This window comes from Castanea sativa, chromosome 1 (genome assembly GCF_040712315.1).
Source record: "Castanea sativa cultivar Marrone di Chiusa Pesio chromosome 1, ASM4071231v1".
NCBI classification, from domain to species: domain Eukaryota; kingdom Viridiplantae; phylum Streptophyta; class Magnoliopsida; order Fagales; family Fagaceae; genus Castanea; species Castanea sativa.
The window spans coordinates 56703071-56712452 of NC_134013.1; the positions used below are offsets into that span (position 1 = coordinate 56703071).

At 40.2% G+C, this 9382-nt stretch overlaps 2 long non-coding RNA genes across 2 annotated transcripts; both read right to left on the bottom strand.

Moving 5' to 3' along the window:
• Positions 1-3528: 3528 nt before the first annotated feature.
• LOC142606660 (uncharacterized) lies at positions 3529-3903 on the bottom strand. The gene is made up of 3 exons (XR_012839147.1): positions 3846-3903; positions 3699-3753; positions 3529-3620 (listed from the first exon to the last, which is right to left on the bottom strand). It is a non-coding gene; the product is annotated as an uncharacterized LOC142606660 (long non-coding RNA).
• A 1114-nt stretch (positions 3904-5017) lies between these two features.
• On the bottom strand, positions 5018-6184 carry LOC142606202 (uncharacterized). The gene is made up of 5 exons (XR_012839122.1): positions 6086-6184; positions 5901-5962; positions 5625-5691; positions 5495-5530; positions 5018-5130 (listed from the first exon to the last, which is right to left on the bottom strand). It is a non-coding gene; the product is annotated as an uncharacterized LOC142606202 (long non-coding RNA).
• Between the last annotated feature and the right edge of the window lie 3198 nt (positions 6185-9382).

A 9382-nucleotide genomic window follows, 5' to 3' on the forward strand; every position in this document is an offset into this window, starting at 1 on the left:
ATCAACTTAATAATTGCTTTGGTCCGGCATTGGTTAGGATATATTTAACCCAACTTCGGGTTGGTGTCAAAATCCACCCCAAGACCGACCAACACAAAATGTGCGAGAATCCAAAATATTGCAGTGTGCCACAACATGCATTAGGCCATACCCAGTGCACAAAATCCCACTTTTGTGGATATGGGAAAGGTGGTAGGCAGCCTCTTCCCCCCCCCCCACTTTTGGTTTTTTGGGAGAGGCCGATTCCCATTCTCCTATCGCTTGAATGGAAGGCACTTGCCCTCACACTACAACATGCATAGTATTAAATGAAAACAGGGGAACTTGAGTGCATTAGAAGGATTAAAAAAAAAAAGGGAAATGCATCCCAGCTTATGTGCATGTTAGCTTATGTCATATCAATGGCTATATTAATTTTTAACCATGCATCCCAGCATCTTGAGCTTCCTATTCATGATTATATGCATATTAGGATACATAAAATCAATCAGTGAAACCATCAAATCTGGAATAGTCAATACAGTTCAAAAAAAAATTGTGCAATTTCAGGTGATACCTCCAAAATCTCAAACCCTTGCTCTTGCGCACAAGCATAGATAGCTGCAGATTTCCCACACTGCAACACAAGAAACAAACCTTTTAACCACCAGTATAAACAAAAGCATTTGCTATGAAAACATTGAGTTTGAGAACATTTATGCCATATGGAAAATAAACGAATGAGTTTCAAGTTTCATTAACAGATGATTTCACTTAACAATGAAGGAACTCAAACATATACCCCAACATAAAGCAGACAAAGACTGATGAGAAAAGGCCAACAAAGAGTCAAATCTAACAGTAAAGTATATTGGCACAAGCATTGTACAAAACCTCTTATCTGTGGAATAAGATCCCCTCCCATTGAATCCTTCAATTTCCTCCTATTTTTATTTAGGTGTAAGACATGTAGCATTTAAAAATCAAATAAATGCCGCGTGTCTCAAACCAGGCTAAAATTGGGAGGGAATTGGAGGATTGCATTGGAGGAGATCCTTTCCCTATAGGCAGGATAGTGCACACTAACTTAATTACCAAAGTTTGATTTTCTACTCATCTACATGCACCTCCAAGGAAAATCGGTTAGAAATTCTAGAGTAGATTTCCTTCCAATGATTCCTAAAAAGAAGAAAACAGACCAACACACATATAGGCTTCCACCAAAGACAAACTCCTCTAATTAAAACAAACAGAAGGTGCAGCTAAAAAAATATATATTTGGATATACCCCAACTGGTCCTGTAACTAAGAGAACGTTCTTTAGACCAGGTTCTTCATCTATGTCTTCTGAATCAGAACACCTATAATCTTCATCTTGCATGTCACATTGATCACCATCAGTTCGAACTTTGCTGATTTGGAAACCTCTTTCATGCCACATATGTAGCCAATCACTCAAAAACTTGACAGATTCATCATTACCACATACTCGGGACACCGTAATAACAGAATTCGAAAAGTAAATGTACATCATCTCCAATGAGGAACGGGACAAAGCGGAAAAGGTGTCAATCTACTTAGGTAAATAAATAATTGAAACACACAACATCAATGCAAAGGAGAGACCGATACAACGTATCCGACCTCGCAGCCTTCTTTGGTTTGTACTTATATGTCCATAAGCAATTCTCAAGCTGATTATCGGGACTTGCAGAGTATGACATCATACCGCAATATCGGCATAAATGAAAGAGATATCAATATCTAGTATTCCAACCGAGAATCATGCATAAATGATTTAAAAACTAGTGATAAGTGTCACAAACGGTATAGTTATAACTCGGTGAAAGAAAAGGAAGATGGGAAAAGTGGCGAAATGCTTGTCCGATATTATACACAAAAATAATTGAATTGGGAACTAAGTATGATTAACTTTTTTTATTTAGAAGTAACTAAGTATGATTAACTTATGTGATGGCTTGACAAATGCATCCATGTTTGATATTTCAACAAAATTGTTTACCGCCAAGACAAGTATGGGTTCAAAGACGGTTAAAGAACACGGATCATAAATATCCAACTCCAAAGGATAATCCACTTTCGAAACAGCGGTGAACAAATTTTAAGAAACATGAACACCGTAAAACTTCTCACCAAGATAAAGAGTGGTGAATGCTAATGAAAGAAGGCAAGACACGGCATGAACCGTGTACTCTCATATTTGACCCCCACAAGGTTATTGATCGAACCAATGAGTACTCATGTTAGTGGGGATCATTTAAAAGAAGGGCTAGGTCAATGAAGTGTGAGGTGTACATCTAGAGTCTTGAGAACCCCATATTTTACAATAAACTTAAATGGGGCCATGTAGAGAATGGTAGTAGGAAACCGATACACAAAAGCCGTATAAACGAAGGAACAAATTGATTTCCACCGGAGCTCAAATAAAATTTTTGAGTTAGAAAATTCAACTCGCATCAAGGGCAAATAAGTAACTAAATTTTATAGATGTCCCCATATAATCCCAAGTAGCACTAGGATTAGGCAGTAGGGATAAAAATTTGGGTATGAGTTGTCAAACCTAGGAGAGGAATACCGGAAAAGTACATAATGTGACAGGCTCCGATACAGTTCACATAAGTTCATTTTTAAATGTTGCTCCAACCATCCGGCGGTCACACAATCCGGCAACCCCAAACAGAAAAATCAATTCCCAAATTCATCACCCAACCCACAAATTAACAAACAAACCCATAACTGGCCACCCATTAAAGCCACCAAGCCCAAAAAGCTTTAAAAAAAAACCCCTAAAATCATTTTCGTCAATTGTGCCCAAAATCACGGATCCTTTGAGCACCGTCACTCAAGAATGCTAAATTTCCACTTAAATGAAGAGGCGGTAAGCAAGAGAGATAGATAGTTAATAAAAAGAAATTATTCAGCAAATATTGGTGTGGAGGTCATTTGGAGCACGGTCGGAACTTTGACTTGACAAACCAACTTACTCAAGGAGGAAATAGAGAGAAAATTATGCAAAAAGTAGGAGGGCACTTGATAATGGCGATGGCGAGACCCGGGATAATGAAAGCAGAGAGGCAAAGTTAAAAAGAGTTTGGGTTGTTTTCACCACTTTGATCCAGGGAGGAGAAATAGAGGGGAGGCGCTAATTTTGTTGTTGTTGAAGATATGTGAAAAAAGGAAGTAGATAAGGAAGGAAGAAATAGGTTTGGGAGAAAGATCAAGCCTGCCATAAACAAGACTAAGAAGATACAAAGATCCTTCCACCCTGCTCTCTACCTAACAAAAGGTATCATAAGCATATTGGCATAAGTCCAAGTACAAAATTCTATAACTACCAATGATTCAAGATAGTCTGATGGGCACACATTATCCTAAGTCATCAAGGCATCTACAGAGTTAACAAATAGAAAAAACAAGTAAGAAATAAAATAAATGAAAAATGCATTGTATATGAAACCTATGACACATAACTAAGGATAATTTGAACTTTAAAAGGGAGCTCAGTCAAAACATAAGTAAATAATATACCTCCTCATAATCATAATCACGGTCACTTTCTTCCCAAGGATAACGTGGTTGTAGTGATATTCCTTGTCCTTCTTCATCCTCACCAATGTGATCTAAAAGGAAAACATAAGATTTCTAGTGTGAAAACATTTTCAAAACATAATTCAAAGACTATACATGCATCAAATTACCATCCAAATCTTCCGCAACATCCCCACTCTCATCATTTAAGGAACTGGCTTCAACCTACAATCACACCAACCATCAAATTTTATTACTGCTGCCGACATATAAATACACACACACATTTGTTCATTGTAGGTACCAAGACCACTTACTGGCTTCTTCTTCTTCTTTTTCAAACCAGAGAACGTACTTTCCAGCCCATCAGAAACTACAAATGAGGAAAATATCAAGCCTCTAGCTATCTAATGCATGCAATGGCATTCTAACATAAAATTAAAGGAAGAACAACATCAAATAATTAAAATTCATTCAATTCGAATACCCGACAAGTTTTCGGTCTTCTCGGCTAACCGTCCACGAATCATCGGCGAGTCCCGGATTACAACCTTCTTCTTCTTCTTGTTTTTAGTGGTATCAAATGGGGCAATCTGCAGCCATGTTTCAACATAAATAAATGCCTCTAGAGGCTGCTTTATGAGGTTTGTACAAATAGCCTTAAGTAGACCTTTCGGACATGAGAATATTTACAACTCTAGACCTTCGCCAAACACTCAAAAGTCTCGAATTGACATAATCATTCAGTTCAAGATCCATTTATACAGTTCACATAAGTTCTATTTTATTTATATTTTGGAGTAATTGGAATGGTCCTTGAAGTTCTACCCTTTTTTTTTATTACAATACTAAAATTCGAGAGAAAAAATATTGGTCTTTTACGGATGCATACCCCAACTCTTTTCATAAACGGGATATCTTTATTTAAAAATTAAAGAAGTAATTGGCCAGCAAAAACTGCAGGGAACTTATTCTCATACATTTACCAATCAGTCATATTGTCAAGACTACATAAAAATTTGCCATTTTCAACGCAGAACAAGCGGTGACAAATTAGTTCGGCGCAGTATATTTTATTCCATATTGTCCGTAGTTACTACTTACTCATTTATAATTTAACTAATTCTTGCCCAAGGACTCTTGGCCTAGTGGTGCTTTCAACCTGATATTCAACTAAATACCTCTCAACAACCGCATCTCGGCCAATGGTTGACGAGATAGCCATCTCATTAGAATGAATTCATCAATACAAAATGTGCGGCTAACCTATTTAATAGAATGATAAACGAGACCTTAGGGCATGGAATATCATAAGCATATCTTTACCCGGCATACCTATGATTGTACATGGTAAGGGTTCACCAAATGTCCACCTACACGAGCATAACTGAAAAAATTGCAATATGTTTTTCCATCTTTCTCACCAACAAATAATAGTAATGAAGTAGAAATAAACCCGAATAACAAAGGACTCGCCGAGCAAGTAATTCTGGTCTCGGCCTCCTATAAGCTATTAAGACATTTGAATCATAGAGCCCCTTGTCTAATGATACATCAAGCTTCTCACTTCCACCAAATAAGTTCGGATGTTTGATGTAAAGACTACAATAAACAAACTGAACCCTTTATTTCGACAATGCCATAGTTCTCCATATGGTTAGAGAGCTAAGTAAAAGAAGTTAAATTCCTAATTTCAAATTTCACATTTTTTTGATTACCAGAAAAACATAAAAAGAAAACCAGCTAAAAACAAAGCCAAATTTTGATTTCAACAAAGTTGAGTGAAGCTTTTTATTCCCTTACGCCAAACAAGTGAGGAAAAACAAAGTTTCAACTTTTATATATCTTTTCCCTTCATTTATCATCTCTTTTAAAATTTAATGAACCCATATAAATCCAAAAAACAAGAAAGCACCATCTAGAGAATGTTGACCCAAACCCAAAATAACAAAAATCAGAACCTTACCTTCCAATTACCAAAGAAAGAGGACTGCCAGTGCTCCTGTTAGAAGGAATTAGAGTGAGAGAGAGAGAGAGAGAAATCAATTACTGGGTAAGGAAGAAAAAGATAAACAAAGCATGAATTGAGCAAGAACCTGAAAGGAGTAAGCATCAAAGAAGCACATAGCTTGTGAGTGAGGTCAACATTTACATCAATCTTGGCTGTCACACACACACACCCCCCACAAAATCAAAACGGGCACATTACTCACCATAAACACTGGTTTAGAAATCAACTGCAACCATATATTTACTGAGAAACCAGCCAATGACCACTAAACACACATCATGATCATGATTTCCTATACCATAAAGAGGACATTATTATTTTATAATAAATTTAAACCAATGAAAGGGGCTCAAAATCTTACCAAAAAGGTGTTAAAATTAAAAATTAGGCAGTCTCCATCAGCTGTGCTAAGGGTTCAAGAGCCTGTCCACCAATTGCAGGAAAAAGAAAGCATTAAAACTTCATAGTTTACATCACGAGACTTTGATTGACCAGCAGGAGTTCCTGCCAATTTACTGCATTTACATCCCGAGACTTAGACATTACCTCTGTAACAAACCTCTTTTTCAAGGTTCACCAATTTTGCATTTTTTAACCCTCGTGTAATGTTTGGGCGGGGGAGGAGGCTGCGGGGCATCATCCTTAGGCTCATCATTGTGCTGCAAAGACATTAGATGCATACAATCAATATTTGGTGAAATGATAAGGTGTGTGAACTGCAAAATAGGCCTATACATCGTAATTAATGGTATCGTACCATAGAGCTGCCTTTGTGTCCTATTTTGTGTCCACCTGTCCCACAAGTGGGAGCTCTTCTAGCACGTTGCGGTCGACCTCGTGGGGGTGAGGGCTGATGAAGGGGATGCTCGTCCGGTACATCAGTATCTGGCTGAAGAGTGTCAATCCCAACTGGAGGTCCTAGAGGGTCAGATGAGGATGAGGTAGGTGGGTAATGATGCTCTGTGTACAGGCCAGGAGTGGGGATCATTGTCATGGGTTCAGTACGGGGTGGGTCTATGGGCAAAGTGGGTGCACTGGAGCTGGTGGATGGGTTTGAGGGTGTCTCGGGGTGCATAGGAGGGGTCAACTGAGAATGAATACCGAGATTGAAACTGGGCTGTGAAGGTGGGGTGGGTGAAGGGACCTCGGGCTGAGGAGATGCATCTACCATGGGTGGAGGGACCTCAGCCTGGAGAGATGCGTGCGGGATGGGTGTAGGTATCTCAGGACTACTTACAACCCGAGCGGTTGTTGCACACTGACCACGGCCCCTAGCTGCACTTGTCCTTCAGCTTGCCGCGCAGCCGACCATGGCCCCTAGTTGCGCTTGTGCTTGGGCTTGCCGTAGCGAGGCCCACCACGGCCCCTAGCTGCAGTAGCACGGGTCGGTGTACGTACAGGTGCTGCGCTTGTGCTTGGGGTTGCAATATCTGCTGATTCAGTCTCATGCCCATTGTTTGCCTCTCCATTTGGTGCAGGACCACCACCAAGCCCAACCAGATCATTTAGGACGCGTCGGGCATGGTTGTGGGCTCGGCTGCCTACAGGAAGCATCTCCAACAGCGCTAAATGGCTTTCAATCTGAAACCGAGAAAGAACCAGTACAATTAGATTTGAGACATTTACGTATCAATTGTAGAATGGATAATATAGTACTTATTAATCTACCTAAACACTCAACTAAGATATATCTAATTAGAACACATTACCGATATATCTAATTTTGCGCTGTTGCGGTCGACATACTTTCGAGTGACTGGACGGTACCAGCGGTAATAGTCATGATCGCGAGGCATCTCACCAGTCTGAGGAGGTGCATGGCAAAGTCGTTGTCGTCTCTCATCCCATGTAAGGATATACGGTCCATGCTCCTCCCTCCAATTCTTCTCCACCTTCCCACGCAAGTCTATTCTATGCAGTCTTTCATCGTACACAACATGGTCGGGTCGCTCTTGCGCCAACCCAAACTGACGAAGCACACGATCTGGGTGGTGTATCTCTACTATGCAAAAACACACAAGTGGCACCCTTTCCGTCCACGTATCCCTCCCTGCAACGCAAAAGTCAGGAAGGTGGCCAAAGTCTGCCTCGTATGGCTGCCACACAATCTACAATAGAAACAAAAAACAATTATCATAACATCAAGTTTATTAAAACAAGGGAGAATACATAGATAAAGGGAAAAACAAAAATTAAAACAGAAGATGTGTTAAAGGATGAAACAATCATATTCTTAAGGAAAATTAACATAACCAAACAGAATTTTTGTTTGTCATACTTGGTCCGGCTGAATTCTAACTAATTGCTCGCGATAGTGGATCAAGGCCATGCCGGATGGCCTACTCTTCGAGCTTGGTACCCGCACCCACCTACAGTTAGAATCGAATAACATAAGATAAGATAATACCCATGTTATAGTTACTAAGAAGAGTACATTGCACACACAATATTAGAAAAATACTTACTTAAATGCAAGTGGAGCATATGGCCATGGGCCATAATCACATCCAGGTGGGGGCTCTATCCTCGGGCACAAGAATGGCAACCTTGCCCATGCCCAATACTGGACCAATGTGCACGCCCTACCAATCTGCGATGCCCCTTTCTCGCTTGCCCGACACAACTCTCTATACAACCAGGCCAAGCAACCACTACCCCAACTATACTGTGGCGGATCACGAAGGTCACGCAGGAACGCCAAGAACATTAAATGCACCCTATCTCCCGACTTGTCCATGAAAAGCTTATCCCCTAGCAGCGCTAAAATGTAGCACCGAGCATACTGGTGTATCTGCATCTCCGTTGCGTCATGAGGCAGTGGCACTGCAATGGCGTGAACAAGGCGGCTGATGAGAATTCTTTGCCCCACCAAAGTTTTGTTGTCATTCGCCGGAGTAAAACCAAGCAACTCCATGCACAGATCTCGCCAATCCCCATCCACCACAGCAGTCGGCCCAACCAAGACCTCACCGTCTATAGGAAGTCCGAAAATGACCTCCACATCTTGTAGGGTGATTGACATCTCACCATGTGGAAGATGGAACGTATGCGTCTCCGGCCGCCATCGCTCAACTAGGGCCGAAATTAGGCAATGATCTATCTCTCTGGAAGGGGCCCTAAACAATCCTTCCAGCCTTAGCAACTTGATAATGTCAATCACCCGATTATCTTCCATCTGAATGCTTGCCATCTCCTTAGTGCGACCACGGCACGTAAGTGGGCCCGGGTCCTGCAAAATCCATAAAAATTATAGCGGTTATTACAACTACAAACTTTGTTTTGAAAGAACTTGCTAACTAAAAGTCAAAGACAACGTAAAAATTAAAGCGATTGTTAGAACTAGATATTTCACCTCGCCATTCCAAATGTCCTCTGATCGATGATATCGTTGTCGCGTCAACAATGACTCGTCAAGTGGACCAGGGTGCAAGATCTGTGGCTCGTCATCAATCCGAGGCTCCATACTGCAAACATTTAGAAGGTATCAAAACTCAAAAGCCCCAATTTTTTTAAAAAAAATTCGTAATTATAACCCAAGAACAAAAATAAAAGCACAAATGATTAATTAGCATAACCTTCTAAATTTGCATAACCAGTTGCAGCCGAGGCAAAGAAAGAGGAAAAGGTGAGAGAGAAAGAGGAATCAGATGATGTAAGCATTCTACAACAAAATTTAATAACCTTGATTAATTAGCATAACCTTCTAAATTTAGTTGTTGGATTTGGTTTCTTCTTCCCTTCCAACCAAATAAATATTCCGAACCTCTCAATTCAGAGCTTAGTGAAGTCAGATATGATATTGTTTCCAAATGAGGATGGTATCATGCAAAACTCTATGTTTGT